This window comes from Sus scrofa, chromosome 2 (genome assembly GCF_054392235.1).
Source record: "Sus scrofa isolate SSC_HxYL_T2T_F1_AM1 chromosome 2, Sscrofa_HxYL_maternal_Yorkshire_Landrace_v2.0, whole genome shotgun sequence".
Classification (NCBI taxonomy): domain Eukaryota; kingdom Metazoa; phylum Chordata; class Mammalia; order Artiodactyla; family Suidae; genus Sus; species Sus scrofa.
The window spans coordinates 20361902-20386983 of record NC_139384.1 but is presented as its reverse complement, the minus strand read 5'-3'; the positions used below and the strand labels follow the sequence as shown (position 1 = coordinate 20386983).

General features: G+C 53.0%; 1 protein-coding gene across 4 annotated transcripts in view; it reads left to right on the top strand.

Moving 5' to 3' along the window:
• PRDM11 (PR/SET domain 11) overlaps nt 1–25082 on the top strand; it is an 85298-nt gene that overhangs the window by 11094 nt on the left and 49122 nt on the right. For 2 of the 4 annotated variants that reach the window (XM_085010088.1, XM_021083149.2), the window contains exon 1: nt 24915–25047. The exons of 1 other annotated variant lie outside the window; for it this stretch is intronic. The gene's annotated coding sequence lies outside the window, so the exon portion shown is untranslated. Of the gene's footprint in view, nt 1–24347; nt 24546–24914; nt 25048–25082 lie in introns of those variants that run through there. One more of the 4 variants, XM_021083150.2, reaches the window with a different exon arrangement.

The following is a 25082-nucleotide window of genomic DNA, read 5'->3' as shown; positions in this document are numbered from 1 at the left end:
CCACGCTGCTTTGCCTCGCAGGCGGAAGCCTCCAAGGCCAGCCTTTTGCTTGCCACCGCCCGTCTCTGCTTCTGGCGGTGACTGAGCTTTGCCCTTCCTCCCCTCATAGCTCTGTCGCCCACCCCTGCCCTGGCTCCCGGGGCTAGCGATGAGGCGAGGACTCGCTGGTTCGACTCCCAGGGACCCCCGCCCTCAGTTTCAGGTAGAAACCAGACCCCTGGCTGGCACCTGCCAGTGGCTCCCTGCCCTCCCCGAGCACCCTGGCCCTCAGCCCAGGACAGTGGCCAAGAATGGCTCCACTGCCCTTTCGGGCTCAATCCTGTCCTGCAGCAGGTGTGGCTGCTTTGGGAGCCCAGATGTTGCCACCTCCTTTTCTCAGTGCCTAGTGTCCATGGCATGGATTCTTGTGTTTTGTCGGACTCTGTATGGTACCTAAAGGGGCTCCGTGGACGATACCCCCATTTCATCTACACAGCAGGCTTGCGAGGTGGCGCCTGTAAGCCCATTTTGCAGATGAGAGAGTTGAGGCTCCACGGGGTTCAGTGACTTTGTCAAGGTCTTGTAGGAAGTCAGAGGGAGACCTGGGACTCAGATGTATATCTCTTGGCTCTTTCTTGACTCCATTGATCTTTGCTTGTTATATTATCAGGAGCCGATGCCTGACTAGGGCCAGGACTCTGGCCAGGGCTGGGGCTCAGTCTGCTGGGGAGGAGGGCTCATCATGCGGCTTGGGTGTTGTCTGCAGTCAGTGTCACAGGCAGGGGCGGTCAGCCCTCTGAGCATTTTATATCTACTTCCTCCTTCCTTCCTGAATTCTTGTTCTTAATGTGAGATCTTCCCAAAGACATGCTGACCCACCCCCCCATCCCCAGGAGTCTGAGGCTAGTGCCGCACGTGCTGGCCAGGGGCTGGGGGCTGCTGGGACAGAGGGCCTGGGGCTGGGCATGGCTGGGGGAGGGGGAGAGGGAGCCGGACAGCAGGAGATGCACTCACTGCCCTGCGGGCCCCTGACTGAATCACAGTGAGGGTCCGCAGCTCCCGGCCTCTCCCTCCTCCAGCGTCTGGTACTCTGTGCTCCTGAAAGCCACTTGTGATGCAGGGACAGTAAGGGCTTTGCTCCGACTCCCCTGATGAGGCTTGAGCTTCCATTTTTGCTGTAAAAAAAAAATCAAATATTATTGAAAAAAGGGAAATAGTAGCTTCCTCAGTATCCACCGTGTTCCAGCCTCCTCTGCATCATCACTTATTACTTTGGTGTATATCCTTCTAGGTCCTTGTCTGTGCATTGCACACAGAACCTATAGGAAATTATGGCATGCATGTGTGTGTGTGTGTGTGCACATGTGTGTTCAAACAAATGGTTCATTTTGCAAATTGCTTTTCTCGTTTAACATTGGAGCTAGGAAATCCAGTCATAGTTTTACATAGCGAGCTTACTGTAATGTTTTTCTTCTCTCTTTTTTTTTTTTTTTTTGTCTTTTGTCTATTGTCTTTTTTGTTGTTGTTGTTGTTGTTATTGTTGCTATTTCTTGGGCCGCTCCCGCGGCATATGGAGGTTCCCAGGCTAGGGGTTGAATCGGAGCTGTAGCCACCGGCCTACGCCAGGGCCACAGCAACTCGGGATCCGAGCCGCGTCTGCAACCTACACCACAGCTCACGGCAACGCCGGATCTTTAACCCACTGAGCAAGGGCAGGGATCGAACCTGCAATCTCATGGTTCCTAGTCGGATTCGTTAACCACTGCGCCACGACGGGAACTCCTCTTCTCTTTTTTTTAAAGAACCAACACAGTAGTGTATCAATGGAGGAGGTCCCATTTATTTAGCCTCTCCTCCTGCTGAACATTTAGGTTAATCCTCATTTTATTCTTGTGTCTCTTTGGTCATATCTAGAGCAGCTACTGCTGGGAGCTAATTGCGTGGTGTTTTTTTTTTTTTTTTTTTTTGGTCTTTTTAGGGCTGCACCCATGGCATATGGTAGTTCCCAGGCTAGGGGTCTAATTTGTAGCCGCTGGCCTACACCACAGCCGCAGCCAGACCAGATCCGAGCCACATCTGCAACCTACACCACAGCTCACAGCAGTGCTAGATCCTTAATCCACTGAGTGGGGCCAGGGATTGAACCCACGTTCTCATGGATACTAGTTGGGTTCGTTACCACTGAGTCACCATGGGAACTCCCAGTTGCATTTTTAAACAAGTTATTGTGCAGGATTTAAAATTTGTCCACTGAGACTTTGCAGAGAATCAGATGTCTCCCTGTGGGTCCCCCACTCTTCCTGAATCTCTTCTTTAGCCAGAGAGAAAGTCTGCTCCCCTGTCCCCTGCCAGGCCCCAGAGAGCGGGAAACAGTGGCCATGGCCCCTGGAGCCTTTTCTCTTTCACACTCGGGTTTGTCTGCCCTTACTCAAAAGGAGTCCGAATGCCTTGGTTCAAATCCTGGTGTTTCTGGGAGAGCTACTTAACCTCTCTGTGCCCAGTCTCATCCTTTGCAAGATAGAGATTACAAGAGTTCTGGTTTTTACTAAGCCGGTTAAGAATCCGACTAGTATCCATGAGGATTTGGGTTTGATCCCTGGCCTTGTTCAGTGGGTTAAGGATCCGGCATTGCTGCAAGCTGGGGCGTAGGTCATTGACAGAGCTTGGATCTGGTGTTGCTGTGGCTGTGGTGTCAGCTGGCAGCTGCAGCTCCGGGAACTTCCATATACGGCAGGTGTGGCCCTAAATAAATAAATAAATACATGTTTATTATTAAAAAAAAAAGAAAGAAAAAGAGTTCCGTTATGGCTCAGCAGGTTAAGAACCTGACTGGTATCCTTGAAGATGTGGGTTCGATTCCCGGCCTCACTCGATGGGTTAAGGATCTGGCATTGCCACAAGTTGCGGCATAGGTTGTGGATGTGGCTTGGATCTGTGTGGCTGTGGCTGTGTTGTTGGCCAGCATTTGACCCCTAGCCTGGGAACTTCCATATGCCACAGGTGTGGCCCTAAAACGACAAAAACGAAAACGAAAAAAACCCGGTAGAGATGACCATAGCATCTGTACCATGGTGCTTCTGTGAAGAACAAGCAAGCCAACAGGGGTGAAGAGTGCAAAATGCTTATAAAATCCTGATAATATTATTATCCTGGGGTCTCTTGTCTGCATTAGATGTGGGCAGGGCTTCTGTGTTCCCTGTGGGCAGCTCGGGATGGCTCCAGCCTTTGCAAGGGCTTTAGCCCGTTGTCTCCCGGTTTCCCAGAGGAGGCTGGCTGCCTGGGTGTGCAGGGGGCGATCAGATTTCTGTCCGGCTCGGCCCCGTAGGTTCTGGACCGGGGCCTACGGGGAGGGAAGGAGGTCAGCCTGACCCTTTGCTTGGCGGTGGTGGCCAGGAACCTGGTAACATAACCCCACACCTCGGGCAGATTTACTACCTCTCAATGGGGCCTGTTGTGGTTGGGGATTTGATCTGCCTTGGCTCGCAGGGTGGGCAGGAGGATAAAGCAGCTTGGGGCCAACTTCTCCCCTGAGAGCCCTGGGGCCCCTCGGGGCCACACTGGCTGGTCCAGGCCTGGGTTTACCTTTCAGCCCCTGGAGCAAATCTCTGCAGGTGGTGGCGGGAGAGGTTGGTCCCTTTGCTCCTTTTCGCAACCTCCATCTCCCCACGCCCTCTCAGGTGCTAAACCATCTTTATGACACCCTATAACCAGCTCTGCATAGCCACCCTATGAAGTGGGCAGCCTGGTCAAGGCGATTTCACAGATGTGGACACTGAGGCCCAGAGACGTCAAGTGGCTTTCTCAAAGTCACACAGCCACGGACAGGGTTCAGAGTCTACCAAGGCCATATGGGCCTTCATTCAGTTCTTTTGTGTGAGGCCACTCAACAAGACAGTCTCGGCAGAAGCTGCCCAGCGGGGCAGCTCTGCTTGCCCTCTTGCCCTCTGCTCAGTGGCATGTGTGGTCAGGGAGCACAGAGAGTTGGGATTATTTCCTGAGAGGCGAGAAGTACTGGGGCTGGCCTGGGGCCCAGCCCTTCCCCGGCACCCGCCGCAAACCCTCTCAGTAGTCAGAGGTGGCAGGGGACGGAGTGAGGCTGCTTCAGCTGAGGCCACCTGCCCTGCTGGGGAGAGGGCTTGCTCTCTGGGCTTGTGTTGCGGTGTGGGCAGGGGCCTGCAGAGACCCTGGGAACCCTGGCTGCTTCTCCAGGGAGGCGGAGAAGCAGCCCTCCTAGGGCGCCTTTCTGGACTGGAGGACACGAGGCTCAGAAAGGCCCAGGGCCTGGTCTGAGCTGGTGGCTGGCAGAGGGGGACCTTGAACCCACCTCCTGATTCTCAACCTAGTCCCTCCCTAGTCCTGCTGCTGGCTCACACCAAAGACGTTGAGCTGGCCTAGCTTGGAGTTCAGAGCATGGCTGTTGGTGTCAGAAGGATGTGGGCTTGGGTCCTGGCTCAGCAATAGCTGTTCGTGTTTCCTGAGCACTTAGTGTGTGCCAGGTGCAGTTCTAGGTCTTGACCCATATTTCCCATCCTCCTCGGAATAACCTCATGCGGCAGATACCATTATTATTCTCCACTGACTAAGGAAACTGAGGCACAGAGAGGTGAGTTTCCAAGGTCATGTGGGGGGTGAAGCTGGGCTTGGAATCCCTGCAGAGTGGCTCCAGATGGACCACGAACCACAACAAGGCCTGTCACGGTCAGGAGGGCCACATACACCTGTCTCGTCCTGGCACAGGCCCTGATGCGTGGAGGGCCTCGGTGTACATTTCTTTTAATTTATTTTATTTTTTGTCTTTTTGCTATTTCTTGGGCCGCTCCCGCGGCATATGGAGGTTCCCAGGCTAGGGGTCCAATCGGAGCTGTAGCCACCGGCCTACGCCAGAGCCACAGCAACGTGGGATCTGAGCCGCGCCTGCAACCTACACCACAGCTCACGGCAACGCCAGATTATTAACCCACTGAGCAAGGGCAGGGACCGAACCTGCAACCTCATGGTTCCTAGTCGGATTCGTTAACCACTGCGCCATGATGGGAACTCCCAGGTGTACATTTCTTGAGTGAATAATTGTGTGAATGGATGTGAGGCTTTGGGCAAGGGATTCAGCCGCTCTGAAGTCAGTAAGGTGAGTCCCAGCCATGTTTTCTCCAGCGTTGATGAGAAGGTCCAACATGGGGATGTTTGAAAGTGCCGAGCTCAGGGCCAAGGAGGGGAGATGGTGCCTCTGGAGTGGGCGGTGTGGCCCCGAGCTGTCCCACTGGTGCACAGCTGCGTGCCCTAGGGACAGAGGCAAGTTCCCTCTGCATGGCTGGCCGTGGGGTGTCACCCGTGGCTGGCCTTGGGCTTCCTCCGGGCAAAGCCAGGGGCCGGAGGGGCTGAGGGGGAGCACTGTGACCACGCTGGCGCGGGACCTCTGCATTCCTGCCTGCCGGGCGGTTCTCACACACATTTCTCTTGCCAGTTGCCCGCACCCATCTTTCACGCAGGCTCAGGGAGGTGAGGTGACTCGCCCACAGGTGTGAGCAGGGTTCCAGGCCTCCCCTGCTGCCTTCTGAGGGGCCTCCTGCAATTGCTCACAGGGCCCCTGTGGGTTCCAAAAGTGGGAGCAAGTGTGCCTGGGGCAGAACCGGGTCAAGGGCCCCTGGAGGTCCCAGGTGATACCCACCTTGGCTGTCCCTGCCTGTAGGGAGACCCCCCACTCAGCTTTGCTCTCTTCGTGAACATCCCCGACAGTAGGCTCTCTGCAGTGGGATGCAGGAGATGCAGTTCCACCCCAGGCTCTGGCATAGATCTGCTGTGTGGCCTTGAGTAAGTTCCCACCCCTCTCTGGGCCTTGGTCTATGGCCCCTCGAAGTAGGAGCATGGGCTCACTTGTACCCGCTGTTCTGTCCCTCCGTTTTAGGGGTGCGAGTCAGGCATCAGGGCTCAGACTGGCATTTTCTTTTTTTTCTTTTTTTTTTTTTGTCTTTTTGCTATTTCTTGGGCCGCTCCCGCGGCATATGGAGGTTCCCAGGCTAGGGGTCGAATCGGAGCTGCGGCCACCAGCCTACACCAGAGCCACAGCAACGCAGGATCCGAGCCGCGTCTGCAACCTACACCATAGCTCACGGCAACACCGGATCGTTAACCCACTGAGCGAGGGCAGGGACCGAACCCGCAACCTCATGGTTCCTAGTCGGATTCGTTAACCACTGCACCACCACGGGAACTCCAAACTGGCATTTTCTCAACCTCATTTGAAGGGAGTGGGATATTGGGGACTCTCCGCCTTGCCCGTTGGGACAACTGAACTTGACATCAAGGACCAGGTTCCCGTCCTAATAGTCCTGAGACTGAGAGAAGCAGGTGGCAGGGTGCCGAGAGAGGGGGTGGGGGCTGCCGAGGTGACTGCTCTCCTCGCCCCACCCTGAGAAATGGGGGTTTGGCAGACAGCACCCCACATCGGGGGAAGCCTGCTTCTGGAGGTCACAAGACCTGGGTTTGAATTTGGACCTTGACCCTCACTTTGGCCACCCACTGGGCCTCTCTGAGCCTCAGTGTCCTCACCTGTAAAACACAGGAGGGGAAACTTTGGTAACATGAGTCTCCCCAGTGACCCACTGACCTTAGCAGGTCCCCAGTGGCATGCGTGGATCTGTTGAGTGTTTTGGGGAGGGGGTCAGAGAAAGCTCTGGAAGTCTTGCCAACCGCCGTGGAGGCGGAGTCCAGAAATAGAAGCCCCCAGAGGCAGAGGCTCCTAATGGCCAGACTGGCCTCCGCCAGCCCCCAGGAGGCCGCAAGGAGCTGGCAGTGGGGGGCCTTCCCTCCCTCCTGGGGCTGTTGGCTGCATAAATTACTCGGCAGCCTTTGGGCTAATTTTACCTTCTTGGTTTTCATGAATCATTTCCCATCCGGGGGCGTGTGAGGGAAATGGAAACAGCCCTGCCAGCTGGATGCCCGGGCGCCAGCCGCAGTGAAACGCCTGTGCCGAGCCCTGCTTGCAGGCTCTCAGAAGCCAGGACCGGACACTCAGGAATCCCCGAAAGGGCCCCCCAGGGCCAGCTCCTTCCAGCTCTGTCCGTGGGCCTTTGAGTTATGACTTGGAGTAAATGAGCCACAGCGGGTCCCAGGGCTGGAACTTGGGCTAAATCTAAAGGAATCTGGAATCCAATGGTTTTACCATGCTGGACATTTGGGTCTGTTTTGACCACAGTGGGGGCGTGGTTCAGCAGAGAGACCCCTGTGGCCTGCTGGGGGGCTTCTCTGTGGCCAGTGCTGGGAGTTTGCACAGATGCTGAATTTTCATGACATGGAATACAGGGGCTGGCAGGTCCTCGCAGAAAATCAAACCTAACCACTTTCTGTAAACTGAGGCTCAGAGAGGGGAAGGGATTTATCTAAGGGCGGTGAATCCAAGGAAGAGGTCAGGCTAAGAAGTTATTTACTGACTGCTTACCATTTTGCTCGCAACAACGCTCTTTGACTATGCTTGTGCCCATTTTATGGAGGGGTAACTGAAGGCCCAGAAGATGAAATAACTTCCACAGTTGTCTGTGGTGGAGCCACAATTTGTACCCAAGCTCTCTCACTCCAGAGCCCACAAAGTTCCCGACTTCAACACCAAGCTGCCTCTTGGTGTGGGTTTGTAAGGTTGCTGTGAGGTAGTCTTGGAAGCCCCCCATTCATCCTCTCATTTTCTTCCAACACCCACCAAGTGTGCTCTTTTCTTTTTTCTTTTGCTTTTTAGAGCCACACCTGCAGCATATGGAAGTTTCCAGGCTAGGGGTGGAATCTGGAGCTACAGCTGCTGGCCTACGCCACAGCCACAGCCCAGTAACGCAGGATCTGAGCTGCATCTATGACCTACACCACAGCTCATGGCAACGCTGGGTCCTTAACCCACCGAGCAAGGCCAGGGATCGAACTAACAACCTCATGGATACTAGTTGGGTTCATGACTGCTGAGCTATGATGGGAACTCCCTCACCAAGTGTGGACTGAGCCCCTGCTGGGAAACATTCTGAGCCCCAGGGACTTGGGAACAGCCAGAGTGGACAGCGGCTAGAGGGCTGGGGAGGTCCCTCGCAGCACCCCCATCTCCCTGAGGCTGGGCTCTCAGAGGTCAGCGTCTACACAGCAGCCCAGCCTCGGCGGAAGATGTCCCTGCATGACACCGGAGGCTGGAGGTCTGAAGGCAAGTGCCCTGCCTGTCTGGCCAACACTGCCTAGCTCTGTCAAATCGCTGCCACGGGACCGCCTAGCCTAGTGTTGCTGGAGCTTCTGATTTTCCAGAAAAGCTCAACATCCACATTTTTACATGAAATCTGTTTTGTTCACATTGGCAACTAAAACAAAAGTAAAACTTGGGAAAAAACCAGCCACCAGTTTCCAAGCTGTCATCCTTTCTTCTGCTGCCTCTCTGCAGGCCTGTCTCTGGTTAGAGCGAGTTCTTTTTTTTTTTTTGCCTTTTTAGGGCTAGGCTTGTGGCATACGGACGTTCCTAGGCTAGGGGTTGCATTGGAGCTACAACTGCAGGTCTATACCACAGCCACACCAATGCCAGATCCCAGCCATGTCTGCAACCTACACCCCAGCTTATGGCAACACTGGATCCTTAGCCCCTGAGCAAGGCCAGGGATTGAACCCACATCCTCACAAATACCAGTTGGATTCGTTTCTGCTGCACCACAACGGGAACTCCTAGAGCAAGTTCTTGTTCTGATTTACTATCCCCCAGGGGCACCTCTCCTAGGGGGTCCCTTTACTCCCTGCCATGGAAGACCCTACCTGCCCTAGGCTGCTGTTTGTCACCCTCAACACTAGAGTGCTACCCTGAAGTAGTGGAAAGGGCATAGGTTTTGACTTGGAGAGTCTTCAGACAGCTGTTGTGCAGCCTTGTTCAAGCCACTTAACCTCTCTGAGCCTCTATTTCCTAACTGAAAAAAAAAAACAGGCAAAGCAAAACTGCCCTCAGAAGATTGTTGCAAGGACTAAATACACTCAGACAGAAACTCAAATCAAGCAGGATGAGGCAGTAGCGGAATATGGGTTTGGCAAAGTGAGAAGTCCAAGGGCATCTATAGCTTCAGGCACGGTTGGATCCAGGGCTCCTACAGTGCCATCAGGACTTGGCCTGTCTATCCTGCTCTGCTTTCTTCTATACCAGCTCCATTCTTAGGCAGGCTCCCCCATGTGCTGGCACAATGGCTGGCTGCCAGCAGATCCATACTTCTGTTCTATTCTTTCAGCAGTTCCTCTTCCCAGCAGATTCCTCCCAAGCCCCCAGACCACAGCTTGTGATTGGCTGGGCCCTTTACCCTTTCCTGCACCATTCACTATGTGGGGCAGATGCGAGGGCTGATTGGTTGGTCCTTGGGCCAGCCAATCAGAGTGAAGCATTTCGAAAAGGGGGCTCTGCAAGGACCGTAGGGGGCCTGGTGCCAGAAGCGGGAATAGATGCCAGAGGGGAAACCTACAGACACTCTACCCAGGCTACATGGCTCCCAGCATCCAGGACAGGCCCTGGCACTTCACGATGTGCAAGTCCAGAGTGAGTGAATGGCGATCTTCCACCGTGCGTGTGGAACACCTGGCACAGAGCCTGGCATCAGCTACATCCACGCCCCTCCTGCCTCCTTCCTGGAGAACCAGGATGAAGGTCTTCTGTCCTTGCCAGTTTCACCTCCCTGTGGCGTGGCTCCACAGTGCCTCCTCAGAGTGGAGCTTGTCAGCCCAGCTCGAGGAGCCCCAGGACCCTGTCTGTTGGGGCCAGCTTGATCTACAGTCATTATATATTAATTTGTTGTTGTCACACTGTCTTGCATTCATTGGTCTCCTTTGCCGAAATCATCTCACTTGTCGTTTACTTCTTTATTGCCTGCGTCCAGATAACTGATGCTCGTTACTGGGGTAGCGCTTCACTTGCCTCAAATGTAAAAAGGACATATGCAGGGTTGCGGAGAGGAGTCAGTGAGATAATAAGAAAGTGGAGCATCTGGCCCAAGGCCTGGCCCCACATAGGTGCTCAAGAAAGGCTGGGTGCCCTTTGAATTAGTTCAAATCAGCATCCTAGTGTGAGCCCCCAGGTGTAAGCCTTTCTCTGAGTCCATGGGAAGATACTTAATTTTTCAGAAATGGCCACTAATGGCACAAACACAGACACACAGATGCATCCCTGACCCCCGCCCCCCGCCCCCCGAGACACAGGTAGTCAGGGAAGAACCCAATCTCATAGCATAGATGCTACACATGGCCAAGACTCCATGGATCAGCTAGAGAGTTTATGACCCCAGCAAGGAAACAGCAGGATCATCAGCATGCTAGCACCCATGGGAGGCGGGGGGACGTGAGGGACCCAGATGGTGCCTGTAGGTTACACTGCATTGGAAGAACTCAGGGCTGAGGGCTCAGCACCTTTTGCATCAAGCAGTACGCAAGCCAGTTCCCCTTCTCTGGGGAGCTGGCACTTGTGCTGTATCCATGCAGTGGTCCACTACCCACTTAGCTACCTAAGTGACTAGCTAGGGAAATGGCTTGGGTTGAGGGAGGATGGGGAGGGCTTACAGTCTGACACACTCAGCAGGGGGCACTCAGGACCCCTGGTGGACCACCTCCCGCCTCTTCCATCCCTGCCCCACCCCCAGTGCCTTACTTGTCCAAAGACGGGATGGTGAGCCTGGCTGCCCAGTTCCCGGTTAGAGGTGTTCACGCATGCTCAGTGATGATATACCCCGTGGCTTCGAGCCCCCTGTAGTTTAGACTAGTGCGTCTCAAACTCTACTCTGCATACAGGTCACCTGGGCAAGCTCCTGTGTTAAAGCCAACTCTGATTCGGGAGGTCTGGGGTGGAGCTCCGGGCTCTGCATTTCTGAGAGACGGGATGGCCCTACTGCTGGTCTGTGGACCATACCTGGAAAAGCAAGGGTTTAGGTGACTTTTGAGATGTTCTTCAAAAACATTCTGAGATTCCGGGCAGGAGTAGGGGGGTAGACAGCCAGTGAGAATGGCAGGGGCGGGATGGAAGGGGAAGGAAGGGAGGAGAATCAAATGCTGGCGCCTGGCCCACTGGGCCCCGATGGTCTTGCAGCCCCTCCTCCTGGTCTCGTGGTGTAGACAGTGAGATCTGTTTGCCTGTGGCCAGAACACCGCGCGGTCTTTCAACAGAGTCCAACCTCACTAAGTAAAGGCTCCAGCTGCATGGGTGCATCAGGAAGAGTGTAGAGGCAAGAATGCAAAACCCTTGGTGAGAGGCCCGGAGAACAGAGCTGGGGGAGGGGCTGCCCAGCATCTTCTTCTGGAAGGCCTTGAGCAAGTCACTTCCCCTCTGGGCCTCCCTGTCCTCGTCCAGAGAGGGGGGCTTGGGCCAAGAGCTCTAGATGCATCCTTTCCGCCCTAACAGCCTGGAGGAGGCAGTAAGAAGTGAGAGTACCCCTTCCCCAGCCCTGCCCCTACAGAGCCACAGATGTGGGGCAGATGGCTTAAAGTCTCTCTACCTTCTGCATTAGGATCATCAGGCTGGGAGCTGGGGATACCAAAGGACTTGTGGGGTCTCCAGCATCCGCCCGGTGCCTGGCAAGCAATCCATACAGAACGCCTCTGATCATCCCTAATGAATGTACGTGTCTCGTTCATTCAAGATCTTCCCATCCTGGGAGGTCCCAGCGTGGCTTAGCGGAAACGAACCTGACTAGCATCCATGAGGACGCAGGTTTGATCCCTGGCCTTGCTCAGTGGGTTAAGGATCTGGTGTTGCCGTGAGCTGTGGTGTAGGTTGCAGACATGGCTTGGATCCCGAGTTACCTGGCCATGGTGTAGACCAGCAGCTACAGCTCCAATTCAGCTGCTAGCCTGGGAACCTCTGTATGCCCCAGGTACGATCCTAAAAGACGGAAAACAAAAAACAAAAAAACAAAAAACAAACCCTTCCCATCCTCCCGCTTTGGCATCTGCAAGTGTGGCCTCCCTGAGTCCCTGGTAGCTCGGCCCAGTGACCCTATGCTGCCTGCAGCCTGACCCTGGCCCTCCGCAGGCACAGCCCCGTCTCCCCGAGCCTTATTCGGCTGTGGTTGACTTAGTGCTTGGAATCCTGGAGCCAGGTGGGCCTTGGGGAATTTGTTTGGACTTCAGGGTCCCCTTCCATGGGGACAGCAGGTGGTGGGATGGAGCCCCCCTGCCCCCCCCCCCGCCCCTCCATCAGCGATGCCGTATCCTCTTCTGCTCTATTCACGGGTGTGCTGGGAGGGGAGGTGGCAGGGTAGCCTGGGGCTTATTTTTTAAACTATTAATACTGATGTGTGACTTTAAATTTTTTTTATTATACAAAAAAGATAGATGGAAGAGTTTAATAAACTTGCTCGTACCTATCACCCAGCTGCAACAATTAATAACTCCTAGGCCTTACTAGTCTATTTTTAAAATTAGAAATGCATGCCTCTGGTGTAAAATTCAGTGAGAAATAAGTCCCTTTCCTCCCTTAGCCCTCAATCCCAGGAACAGCAGCTGTCATAGCCTAGAGCTATTCTGTGCCTACTTAAGCATGCATAAATGTGTGTGGCCTTCTCATTTTATTAGAACAGGGCATGCTCATTTTACATAACACACGCTTAGATAGCTTTCTCATTTTGTATCAGACACTATTCTAGGTATATAGCAAATATTGACACACCTAATCTTCACAACAGCCTTACCTACCAGGTAGGTGCTATTAATATCCCCAGGCACAGCAAGGTTAAGGAACCCTCCCAACATCACACAGCGTTTGATGATGTTGGGAGTTGAACCCAGGCAGCTCAGGGCTGGAATCCATGCTCTCGAGTCCCATTTTCTGCTGCCTCTCAAATGATCCATACTCTTCTTTTTTTTTTTTTTTTTTTCTGTCTTTTTAGGGCCGCACCTGCGGCATATGGAGGTTCCCAGGCTAGGGGGTCGAATTGGAGCTGTAGCCTCCAGCCTACACCAGAGCCATAGCAACGTCAGATCCGAGCTGTGTCTGTGACCCACACCACAGCTCACAGCAACGCCAGATCCTTAACCCACTGAGCAAGGCCAGGGATCGAACCCACCACCTCATGGTTCCTAGACAGATTCGTTTCCATTGTGCCACGATGGGAACTCCTGATCCGTACTCTTCTTTAGCCTCTTAATTTTGTTTTCACCACAAATTATGTACTCTGTGCAACCAATGAGCTTAACTTTGCACCAGGCCCTGTTCTAGTGGCAGAGGATGCAGCAATGAACAAAACAGATAAGCATCTCTGCCTTCCTGGAGCTGACATTCTAGTTGGGGAGCTAGCCAGCCAGGAATATAAAAAAGTGCTACATGTGTTTGGTGGTGAACAGTGCTTTTGAGGAAAATAAGCAAGGAAGGAGGGTAGAAAGCATAGGGGGGGATGCAGTTTTATATAGGTGGCCAGGAAATGTGATATTGAGCAAAGAAGGGCTGACGGGCACCAGCGAGTGCGCCCTGCAGGTCTCTGGGGGAAGAGCTTTCCAGGCAGAGGGAACAGCCATGGCGAAGGCCTAAGACTAAGTATGCCTTGTTGCAGGCTGAGCAAGCCGGCCTTTGGGGCTGTGGTGGGAGGGAGGGAGAGGGATAAGAGATGAGGTCCAGAGGGGGTGGGGGCGGACTGGGACCCTCGGCACGTCACTGAAGAGCTTTGCAGTTGGCTCTGCATGAGAAGGGGCTTTGAGGAGCGTTTTGAGCTGGGGACCATTTGACCTGACTTAGGCTGTCACAGGGTCCCTCTGACTGCGCGGTGGAGAACGGACAGTCCGGGCAGAGTGGCAGCAGGGGGGTTGTTCCATTGCTTCAGTCTTTGAAGCAGCTGCCTGTTGCATGGCTATGGTGTCATTTATTGAACAAACCTCCAGATGGACACATTGGCTGTTCCTAGGTTTGCTATTCCAGACAGTGCTGCAGCGAATACTCTAACGCATGTGTCTCAAAGAAATTCTTAGAAGTGGAATTGTAGGATCAAAGGTTATGTGCATTTCTGAGAGGTTCTCAGGTGCCAGATTGCTCTCCTGAGAGGTACCAGTTTATACCATCCGTGCCCAAGAGAGACAGCTCAGGCTATAGCTTCAGGTGAGATCTTGGGCGTACAGGAGAGCGGTGGCTGGGGCTATAATGCTGTCCCCCCATTTGCCCCTTTGTAGCCCAAGGCACCATGGAGGTGGATACTTCACAGAGGCACTTCCAGAGTTCTGATCCCAGCCCGAATGGACCTGCAGGCAGGTGGAGCCTGCACGTTTGGCAGGTGAGGATGGCTATGGCTGCAAGTAACAGAGACCCCGTCCTAGTCAGGCTTGAATATAAAGAAGTAAAAGGGGAAGTTTCCACTGTGGCTCAGCGGTAATGAACCTGACTAGTCTCCATGAGACTGGGTTTGATCCCTGGCCTTGCCCAGTGGGTTAAGGATCTGGAGTTGCCATGAGCTGTAGTGTCACAGACACGGTTCGGATCTGGTATTCCAGTGGCTGTGGTATAGGCCAGCAGCTGTAGCTCTGACTCAACCCCTAGCCTGGAAACTTCCATATACCATGGGTGTGGCCCTAAAAAGACCCCCCCCAAAAAAACGTAGCAGGAGGTGCTGAAGTAGGGCAGATTTCAGGACCTGTTGATTAAATGTCTTCCATGTCAATTCAAGTGCCCAGCTCAGAGATGTTTTCCAATACCAGACCATGCTCTGACTCTTCGATACCAACTGAAACTAACTATCCAGAATTAGGAGAGATAGCACAGATTGGGGGCCCTCTCCCTCAAGATTGTCCTCACTTCATAAATGCCGCTTTTGGAGTTCCTGTCGTGGCTCAGCGGAAATGAATCTGACTAGCATCCATGAGGACGAAGGTTCGATCCCTGGCCTTGCTTAGTGGGTTAAGGATCTGGCATTGCCATGAGCTGTGGTGTAGGCCGGCAGCTACAGCTCCAATTCAACCCCTAGCCTGAGAACCTCCATATGCCTTGGGTACAGTCCTAAAAAGACAACAAAACAAAACCTGCTTTTCAGTCGTGGGGCCACCCATACTTCTGACCAACATAAATCAGGGGTTTTCACAACCCCCCTCTCCAGATTTTATAATTCGCCAGAACACGTCACAGAACTCAGGAAAGTGCTTTACTTCCTATTTTTGGCCTATTATAAAGGCTGCAGCTCAGGAACAGGCACGTGGAAGAGACGCAGAGGGCAGGGTAGGGTAGGGCGTGTGCATCCCTGTCCTCTTTCCAGGCGTGCCACTCTCCCAGTCACCAACCAGGAAGCTCTCCGAATCTGGATTAAGAATCTTTTTAGAGTTCGAGCTTCCTCCTCCTAACCCCCATACCCGGACCAGCAGATGGAGCTGAAAGTTCCCACTTCAATCTCTTGGTTTTTCTGGTGACCAGCCCCATTTTAAGTCTATGGGGAAGGGGGGCATCCTAAGTCACCTCTTTAGCATCAACGCAGGTGTGATCGCAAGGGTCCTCCTTGTGAATAACAAAAGATGCTCTTATTGGGAAATTCCAAGGGTTTTCGGAGCTCCGCTCCAGGAACTGGGGGCAAAGACCCCATCTGTTTATGACTCCACCACCCCTTTCTCCGGCTCTGCTGGGGTAGCTTCATCCTCAGTGTGATTCCTTCTGCAGGACGTGGCTGCCATGCGCACCGTGCCTGGCTGTGTGCTTTCTCCCAAGGGTAGGACAGTAGGTCTGGCGAGGAAGGTGTGGCATCTGAACAAAGTCCAGGTCCATTAGTGGGAGGAAAGGGAGAATGGGATCCAGGTGAGCCACCAGCAGTCTCCACTGTGGGAAGCAAACTCAGAAAAAAGGTGTCTTCCTTCACCTTGTGCTCCACGGGATTCGAGAACCTATACACTGGGTCTTCCAACTCCTTAGCGAAATTTTACCACGATGGAGTTAACATGTCACCTCTAAAAGCTTCTGTGAGAGGAACTACTTTGGGGAGAGTGTGTTCCGACTGCCCCGCTGATGCTCGGTGGAAACTGCTGTTGCAGATAAAGACCTGAAACCCGATCTGCCGTGACTGAGGCAGGAGCCTCAACTGGCTGGACCCCAGTTCCCCCCAGCTGCAAAATCAGGGGCTGGATGTGATCCGAGGTTCCCCCATGGGAGTTCCTTCCTCTGAGGGCCCCTGCAGACGTTTTCTTTGTTTTTATTAACCTATAGATACATACAGAAAAACGCACTGATTATAAAAGCACGGCTCAATATATTTCCACAAGCTTAGCACACCCATGGGACCAGTACCACAATCTAGAAATAGAGCACGACCAGCACCCTCGAACCCCCTTTCCTGCCACTTTCTAGTTATTTGCGGGGATAACCAGTAACCCCTCTAACCACCATAGTTTTGCCTGAGTTTAGTTTTTTTTTTTTGACTTTATGTGAATTGAACTATATAGCATGTACTCTTTGGGGGTTTTATTTCATTTCTCATCCTGTGGACTCATCTCTTCTACAGTGTGCAGTTGTGGTTCAGTCTTATTTCTCCATAGCATCCTCTCCACCGAGCTATTTTTTGAACATAGAGAAGTGTAATGAAAATCCTATAGCTCCCTGTAGTCAGCAGGACCTGTGATGAGCGTGCCAGTTCTCTTTGCCTTTGCTTTGAACGATAGCAACGACCCAAGGTGTTCGCCCTGGATATCACATAACCTCTGTGCATTAGAAAAACCAGGAAAATGAATGAATTATCGTACAATATGTGCAGTATGTGTAGGAGACAAAATCTTTCAAAATGGGAATCATAAAAATTAAAACAAGTGCTTCATGGGGCCCTTATTGCTCAGTTGGTCAATGGATTGATTCATTCGTTCATCCAGCGAGCACTGCCTGGTATTCAGTCATTCATATGTGTTCCTCCTTCCTCTCAAATAATTGGTTGGCTCTCAGGATCTAATGGAAATTGGGTAAAGACGGAAGTATCTTAGTTATTATCTTCTCTGGCAGTTTCTCAACTAAATGAGCATGAAGAGTTCCTTTACGAAAATCTTAAGTGACTTCTATTTTTCTCATAAGGCAAAAAGAAGAAAACAGAAACACTCATTAACATAAGCCCAATGACTAGCCACGAGTGAGAGCCTCCGACGTCTCCTCCCAGACTTGTGTGTGCCCATCCATATTGCTTAAATAATACATTTATATGTGGAATTATTTTGTGTCCATCTTTTTGCGACTTTCATTGAAAAATAGTCTTGGAGTTCCTGAGGTGGCGCAGTGGAAACGAATCCTGCTAGGAACCATGAGGTCGCAGGTTTGATCCCTGGCCTTGCTCAGTGGGTTAAGAATCTGGCATTGCCATGAGCTGCGGTGTAGGTCGCAGACATGACTCGGATCTGGTGTTGCTGTGGCTGTGGTGTAGGCTGGCGGCTGTAGCTCTGATTTGATCCCTAGCCTGGGAACCTCCATATGCCGTAGGTGTGGCCCTAAAAAGACAAAATAAATAAATAAATAAAAATAGTCTTTATGTTTTAGAGCAGTTTTTTAAGGTTCATAGGAAAATCAAGCAGAAAGTCGAGAGTTCCCCTATGCTCCCTGCTTCCCCTCCACCCCATGCACGACCTCCCCCATTATGGACAGCCGCTTCAGTCTCCGGACTAGCCCAGACTATAGAGCTGGAGGTGTGCTTGGACCCATCCTTGTCAGCTTTGTGGCCGGTCCAGTGGCCACCCCAGCGGGCATTCATCTGTTGGTTATACGGTTATCACCAGAGGCATGTACGCTCGTTACCATTGCTGAACCTAATCACCCCAAGTCATCATCACCCAAAGTCTGTGGTTTACCTTAAGGCTCACTGGGGCTGTACATTCTGTGGGTTTGAGAAACCATAATGACATGTATCCACCATTATAGCATCATACGGAATAGTTTCTTTGCCTTTGTTTGTTTGTTTGTTGTTGCTTTTTAGGGCTGCACCCTCGGCATATGGAGGTTCCCAGGCTAGGGGTGGAATCGGAGCTTTAGCTGCTGGCCGACACCACAGCCACAGCAACGCCAGATCAGAGCCACATCTGTGACCTGCACCACAGCTCACGGCAACACCAGATTCCCAACACACTGAGCGGGGCCAGGGATCGAACCCACATCCTCATAGATACTAGTCGGATTCGTTTCCGCTGCGCCACAACGGGAACTCCTTCTTTGCCTTCATAACATCCTCTGTGCTCTGCCTGTCTCCTCTTCCACCCTTCATCCTTGGCAACCACTGGTCTTTTCACTCTCTGCATAGTTTTGCCTTTTCCAGAATGTCATAGAGTTGGAATCTTACAGGATGTAGCCTTTTCAGATGGGCTTCTTTCAGTGAGTAACTTGCATTTTTCTTTAACACTTACGTTGAGCATGTGTTTCTATGTCAATAAATATTCTTCTAAAGCATTGTGAATTGCTGTCTAACATTTCATTATATGTTATATATTGGCTTTTCTCCTGTTTTGGAGGTTTAAGCTGTTGCCTGTTTTTTTTTGTGCCAACAGTAGGTTGTGGGTAAATCTTTGCACGCAACTTGATGACGTCCTGAGGATAAATTCCTAGACCTGGGATTGCTCCTCCAACGGTCTTGCTCATTTCAAGCCTTTTGCTATGTGTTGCCAAGTTGCCCTGCAGAAAGGTGAAATCGCTTTCTAGTCCATCCGGCAGGGTATGTAGGGTATTTTCCTCCACACTCTTCCCAACTCTGACTAGTTATCGGGACTTTTAATCTTTGTCAATTTAATAGCAGAGAAATGATATTTATTTATTTGAGTATTAAGGTTTTGTGGGGGAGGGGTGTTTGTTTTTAAGACCACACCTGCGGCATATGGGAGTTCCCAGGCTACGGGGGCAAGTCGGAGCCGCAGCTGCCCGCCCATGCCACAGCTGGTGGCAACGCTGGATCCTTAAACCACTGCGCGAGGCCAGGGATGGAACTCGCATCCTCATGGAGGCTAGTTGGGCTCTTAACTCGCTGAGCCACAGTAGGAACTCCAGTTTGTGGTTTTCTGTAAAGTATATTGAGCGTTTGTCTTTTTTCTTTTGCAAATTGCTGTTTCATATTCTTTTCCATTTTTTTTCCTACCGGGGTAAGCATCTTTATAGTATAGATTTATTAAAAGTGTTTCTGTATTAAGGATATTAACTACTTGAGCAGGCCCTCTTTTAATGTCAAAAACATTTCACCAACATGCGCAACTGGTATGTGCTACACTTTTAAAATACAAAATAAAATGGATGAGAAAAAGCACTAATATCTGGAGACTGCTTATTATATGCCAGGCACTTTGCTGGGTAAAATGGTCCTAAAGGATAGGTCCTGATACCAGTCCCATTGGACAGATGGGAAAACCGAGGTAGGAGCAGGGAATGAATGTTCTCAAGGTTACACAGCTTGTGAGTGGCTGCACTGATATCATTTGATTAACAAAACACATGGTGACATTGGGCTTCTATGAATCAATAATGCTTTTTTTTGGGGGGGGTCTTTTTTTAGAGCCTCACCCACGACATATGGAAGTTCCCAGGCTAGGCGTCAAGTTGGAGCTACAGCTGCCAGCCTACACCACAGCCACAGCAACGCCAGAGCCCAGCTGTGCCTGCGACCTACACCACAGCTCACACAATACTGGATCCTTAACCCACTGCTCCAGGCCGGGGACTGAACCTGCCTCCTCGTGGATACTAGTTGAATTTGTTACCGCTAAGCCACAATGGGAACCCCTCAATAATATATTTTTTTTAATAAATTTACCTTTTGTTCATCACAGAAGTATCTACGTACATTTGCAAATCTATTTTATTTTATTTTATTTTATTGATTTATTGGTTTATTTTTGCCTTTTTAGGGCTGCACCCATGGCATGTGGAGCTTCCCAAGCTAGGGGCCGAATTGGAGCTATAGCTGCCGGCCTGCACCACAGCCACAGAAGCACCAGATCCTAGCCGCATCTGTGACCTACACCACGGCTCATGAAACGCCAGATCCTTAACCCACTGAGCAAGGCCAGGGATCAAACCTGTGTCCTCATGGATACTAGTCAGATTCGTTTCTGCTGAGCCACGATGAGAACTCCTGCAAATCTATTTTATAGATAAGTTCAAGGCATAGAATTTATTCCTTCTAAAGGCACTGCTTGCTGGACATATAAATGCAGTAACTCCCTGTAATAATTCTGTGCTTTCCCCTGATTATCACCATGGTTTACTGCTAAGAACCATGTTGGACTTTTTTTTTTGGGCTGTGCCCGCAACATGCAGAAATTCCTGGACCAGGGATTGAACCTGTGCCATGACAGTGACCTAAGCCGCTGCAGTGACAACACCAGATCCTTCCTCTGCTGCACAGCAAGGGAACCATGTTGGAGCTTTTATTTTTCAAGAAGGGGAAACTGAGGCACAGGGCCGGGCAGGAACTTGCTCAGGGTCACCTAAAAAGTTTATGGCACAGCCAGGATTGCGGCTCAGGGCTTGGGATACCCAGCCCAGGTCAGTGTGTGTCCCTTTGTCATCAGAGGGGGCAATAGGGGATGCTCTGGGAATACAAGAGCAGACCTGCCAGACTCTCATGGTGCCAGCCTCTAGGGTACCCAAGTGAGTACAGACTCCCAGGCCTCTGGCCTCACTGGCTGCCGGGCATTCCAGGACCCTGGCACCCTGCCAAGGATGAAAACAGAGCGGCAGCCTCCTGAGCTGCATTCTGCCGCCTCCTCTTGGGTCTGCATCTCATTGCTGGGTTTGCAACATGCCTAATCTCTGCGTGTGCAGACTCAGAGGAGCCAGCTGAGAGGGAGCGTTGCCAGCAGCCTGGAGTCCTCCATGTGGCCTGCCGACCAGCGCTCCCCCAAGCCCCTCTCTGGGCAAGCAGGCCCAGAGCAACCTGCAGAAACGGTGGCTGGAGCTTCACCTGGCTCAGGCCTTATGGTGCCCACTGAGAGGGACCCAGTGAAGGATGCAAGCCCATGTTCTCTCTCTCTTCCAAGTGGAAGTTCATTTGGTCCTGCCGTATCCCATCTTCTCCCTCCCTGCCCCTATGGCCTTCATTACAGACGCAGAAAGCAGGTGGAATATAGATCCGTCATGTAAGTGAGGCTTGGTTCTGGTTCTCCAGGCAGCTGGACCCCTCCAAGAATGAAAAGAACTTAATCGTGCCAGTCAATAAATAGGTATCAATTAATGAGTACTCTGGTAACCCGTCGCATTTCCCTTTTTGCCTTGGCTGCCAGGAGGCTCAGAACTGAATGGAAGGCTAGATCACTAACTCTCGTACAACAGATTCTAGGGACAACTGGCATCGCTCTTCCTCCATGAGGTCTCCGGTTGTTCAACTGTCCTATTGAGTATGGGTTGATGTTATTAATCATTTTTTTAATAGGATGTACATGAAAAGTAAGTCATGAAAAGATGTGGCCCATAGACATTGCTGCTTTTAAGATTCTAACGAATGCTTTTCTCACAAGGGGCGACTTTTCCCCTTAGAATGCCTGCTTGCCTGTTCCCTCTGCCTCTTTCTCTCTCAGTCTCCCACTCCCTTCCCACCTTCTTTTTTCTCTGATCACCTCTCTCTCCCTCTTCGCCTCCAACCTTTATTCTGCTCCCATCGCCCACTTCTCCCTCCTTTCCTTTCCCCCTTAGTCTCTCTTCCCTCCATCCCCCTCTCCTCTCCCTTCCTGCTCGTCCCCTCGCCTCTGGCGTCCAGTTGACTCTTAGTATCCCTTCTAAACCCGTAGCTCTTGGCTCTTTCCAAGGCCTTCACCCAGCCTTTGTTTCATGGCTCTCTCTGGGGCAATTTTGATGATGTCCACTTGACCAAAGAAGACACTACGACCTAGAGAGTTTGAGTCATGTGCCCATGGGCACACGGCTTATGCTTTACACGTTTATCAAATTCAGCCTCCAGGCCTCATGAGTCTCATTCTGTCATGCTCTCATTGTCCCTCACTGCTCCTTGATGCCAGCCTCAGTCACCTTGCCTGCCAGAGCTCACCAGGGCACCTCACGAAGAGGACCCCAAAGAAAAACCCACCCATCCTGTCTCTGTCTCTCCCTCCAAGGTCTCTTACAGAGTTGAGGTTCTCGGTGGAGTCAGAAGGACATATTCCTGGGGGGTGGGGGGAGCGCTCAGAGAGTTAGGACATGGGTCATTGGGTCATGAATTCACCTGTCAAATATTTACTGACAATATGCCATGTGCTAGGCAAGGCTGGGTAAGGCAAGCACGGCACCTAGGGTGCCAAATTTAAGGAGGCGCTCACTCTCAGATGCCAATCCTGCAAGTGTGTGGCCCTGAGAATGGGTGCCTCCTTAAAGTTGATGCCTTAGCATCTTGCTTGTCTCTCACTAGTTCTGCCCTAATGCCAGGCACTGTTACAAGTGCTGGCCATTCAGTGGTGAGCAAAATGGCCTGTACTTTGCCCTTGGGGAGCTCATATGGGAAATAGATAACAGATAACCACATAATCATGCTAATGAAAGACTGTTCTGAGGGTGACTCGTGCATGAGGAGAGGGATACGAGGCCGTTATGGGGGGTGGGGAGGGGTGCAGTGAGAGCTGAAGGATACGTAGGAGTTTTCCAGGTGTGCTGCAGGCTCACAGGTCCCCTGGCAGGGTGGAGCATGGCATACACATGGGGCGGGGGGAGGCCAGAGGGGCCAGAGCAGGAGAAATCCGTGCAGGATGGTTCCTAAGCCGTCAATTCCTAGCACAGTGCCAGAGTCTACAATTGATTGACTTAAAATAAATCCAACCCATTGGAGGGAATTCAAAGGCACCCCTGATTGAAGTCACTCATACCCACCTTCCTGATGCACTTTTTTTGTTTGTTTGTTTTTTGAGGGCTGTACCTGTGGCCTATGGAGGTTCCCAGGCTTGGGGTCGAATCGGAGCTACAGCTGCCAGCCTACACCCCAGCCACAGCAACACCAGATCAGAGCCGCATCTGCAACTTACACCACAGCTCACAGCAACGCCGGATCCTTAACCCACTGAGCGAGGCCAGGGATGGAACCCTCAACCTCATGGTTCCTAGTTGGATTCCTTTCCACTGCGCCAAGACGGGAACTCCCTGATGCACTTTCTTCAGTGGATGTGCAGAGATTGTGCCTCGTTCCCTCCAAACTTATCTCTGCGTCTTGAATACAGCAATGTCTGTGCTCGAATCTAACACTTGCCACATTTTCCCGATGAAGATATGGGAGCACAAAGAAGTTAGATAAGCTGCTGTCTTGGTCCGCTTGGGCTGTCATAACAAAATGCCATAAACTGGGTGGCTTAAACAGCAGATAGTTCTCACAGTTTAGTAGGCTGCGAAGTCCAAGATCAAGGTGCTGGCTAATTTGATTCCTGGTGAAGGCTCTATGCTTGGCTTGCATTTTCTTACCTTCTTACCGTTCTCACCAGGTGGAGAGAGAGACAGAGCCCGATGTCTTGTTCTTAAAGGGCACCACCCCTATTGGATTAGGGCCCCATCCTTATGACCTTGTTTAACCTTTATCACTTTCTCACAAGCCCTGTTTCCAAATACCAGGCACCCTGAGGGTGGGGGGTAGGGCATGAACATAGGAATTTTTTGTTTTCTTTTGGAGGGGGCACACGCAAACATTCAGCCCTTAACACCTGCCCAGGGTCGCACAGCCTGTGAGGTCTGAACACAGGCAGTGGTCCCTGGGGGCCGGGTACCTAAGCTCTGGGGTAAGGGCATCAGGATGGGGTGTGTGTGAATGTTGTCCATCCAGTTGCAAAGTGCACCTCAGGGCAGGGGTGTTCAGTGATCCTTTTCCAATGCAGTGGGTCTTGCTCCCAGCTGGCGCCTGGACCTGTGGGCTCTGGCTTGAACCCACCTTCTTCCGTGATCCTTCCGGAAGAAGACTGGGTTGAGGGTATGGCATGAAAGTGAATCGGTCTGGAAACAAAAACGCTCTCAGTTGCGGGGCGGGAGGGGGGGGTGGTCCTGCTGTGCCCAGAGGAGACCCCAGGCTCCAGTGCAGACTTCACCAGGAATGGACTGGGTGACCTTGGGCGTGACACTTGACATCTTCCAGTCCTAGGTTCCTGCCTCGGGTGCTCCCCCCAACCCATGCCCTCGCTCGCGAGTGGCTGGGGGCTGTTCCGTGGGCTGTGCGGTCAGGCGAACCCCAAGCGTGGCGTCCCTCGCAGAGGCAGTCCCCACCCTAGGCCGCGCAGGTGGGGAAGGGGCGGGCTTGCGGTGCGTGGCTGGAGACTTGGGTGCCCCTGTCGCTCTGGCGGCTCTGCAGGCCGCGCTACCGCGGAGCCCAGTGGGCCGCGGAGGCTGGAAGGGCGTGCGGTGGGCCGCGGGGCCCAGCCGCCCAGGCGCTATCATCTGCGCCAGACGCCGGCCCCGCGCCCCCCGGGTCCGCACGGGGGCCGAGCCCCGCGGGAGGGCCTGGAATTCCTCCCAGGCGGGGGCCCCCTCCCGCCGCCCCTCCCGGGCGCCCGCTTCCTCCCGCTCCCCGCGCGCCCCCCTCCCGGCCGCCAGCCAACTGCGTGCCCCCGGGGCCGGCAAGAAGCCACATGCCCCCGCAAGGAATGCCGGGCCTGGCGGGCGGGGGGCGGGCGCTGGGCAGGGCCGGGCCGGGCAGGGCAGGGAGCGCCCCGCCGGGAAGGTGGGTGAGAGGGAGTCAGCCAGCCCGCACCCTCCCTGGCTCCCCGCGCCGCCCCTGCGCCCGGCGGGTGCGCCGCACGGGCCCGATCGCGCCATCTCACACTTTCCTCGCCGGACGCCCGGCCGGGACGACCCTCGGGCTCCGGGGGCTGGGGGTGCCCGGGAGGGCCGGGGCGGGGCTGCTCGGCCCCCTCCGCGCGCCCCCTGTCCCCGCCGGCTCGGAGAAGGGGGCAGGCCGTCACGTTTCCCCACACCCCTCCCCGCTGCCGGCGGCTTTGGGGCCCCGGTGGGGAGCAGGGGGCTGATTAGCCGAGGAGCAGGGGTGTGGCCAGCGGGGCCCCGGGTAGTGAGTCACACACGCTGCTCGCCCAGTCCCGGGGCCGAGCGCGCTTCCAGCCCGAGCTGAGCTCTGTCCTGGCCCGAAGAGTGTCCGCGGGCTTGGCATGAGGACCCTGGGGTGCCAAGGGAGGGGCTGAAGCCCAGCTTACTGGTGGAGGCGGGCGGTAAGCTGCGGACTAGGGAGACTCCCCTAGAGAGA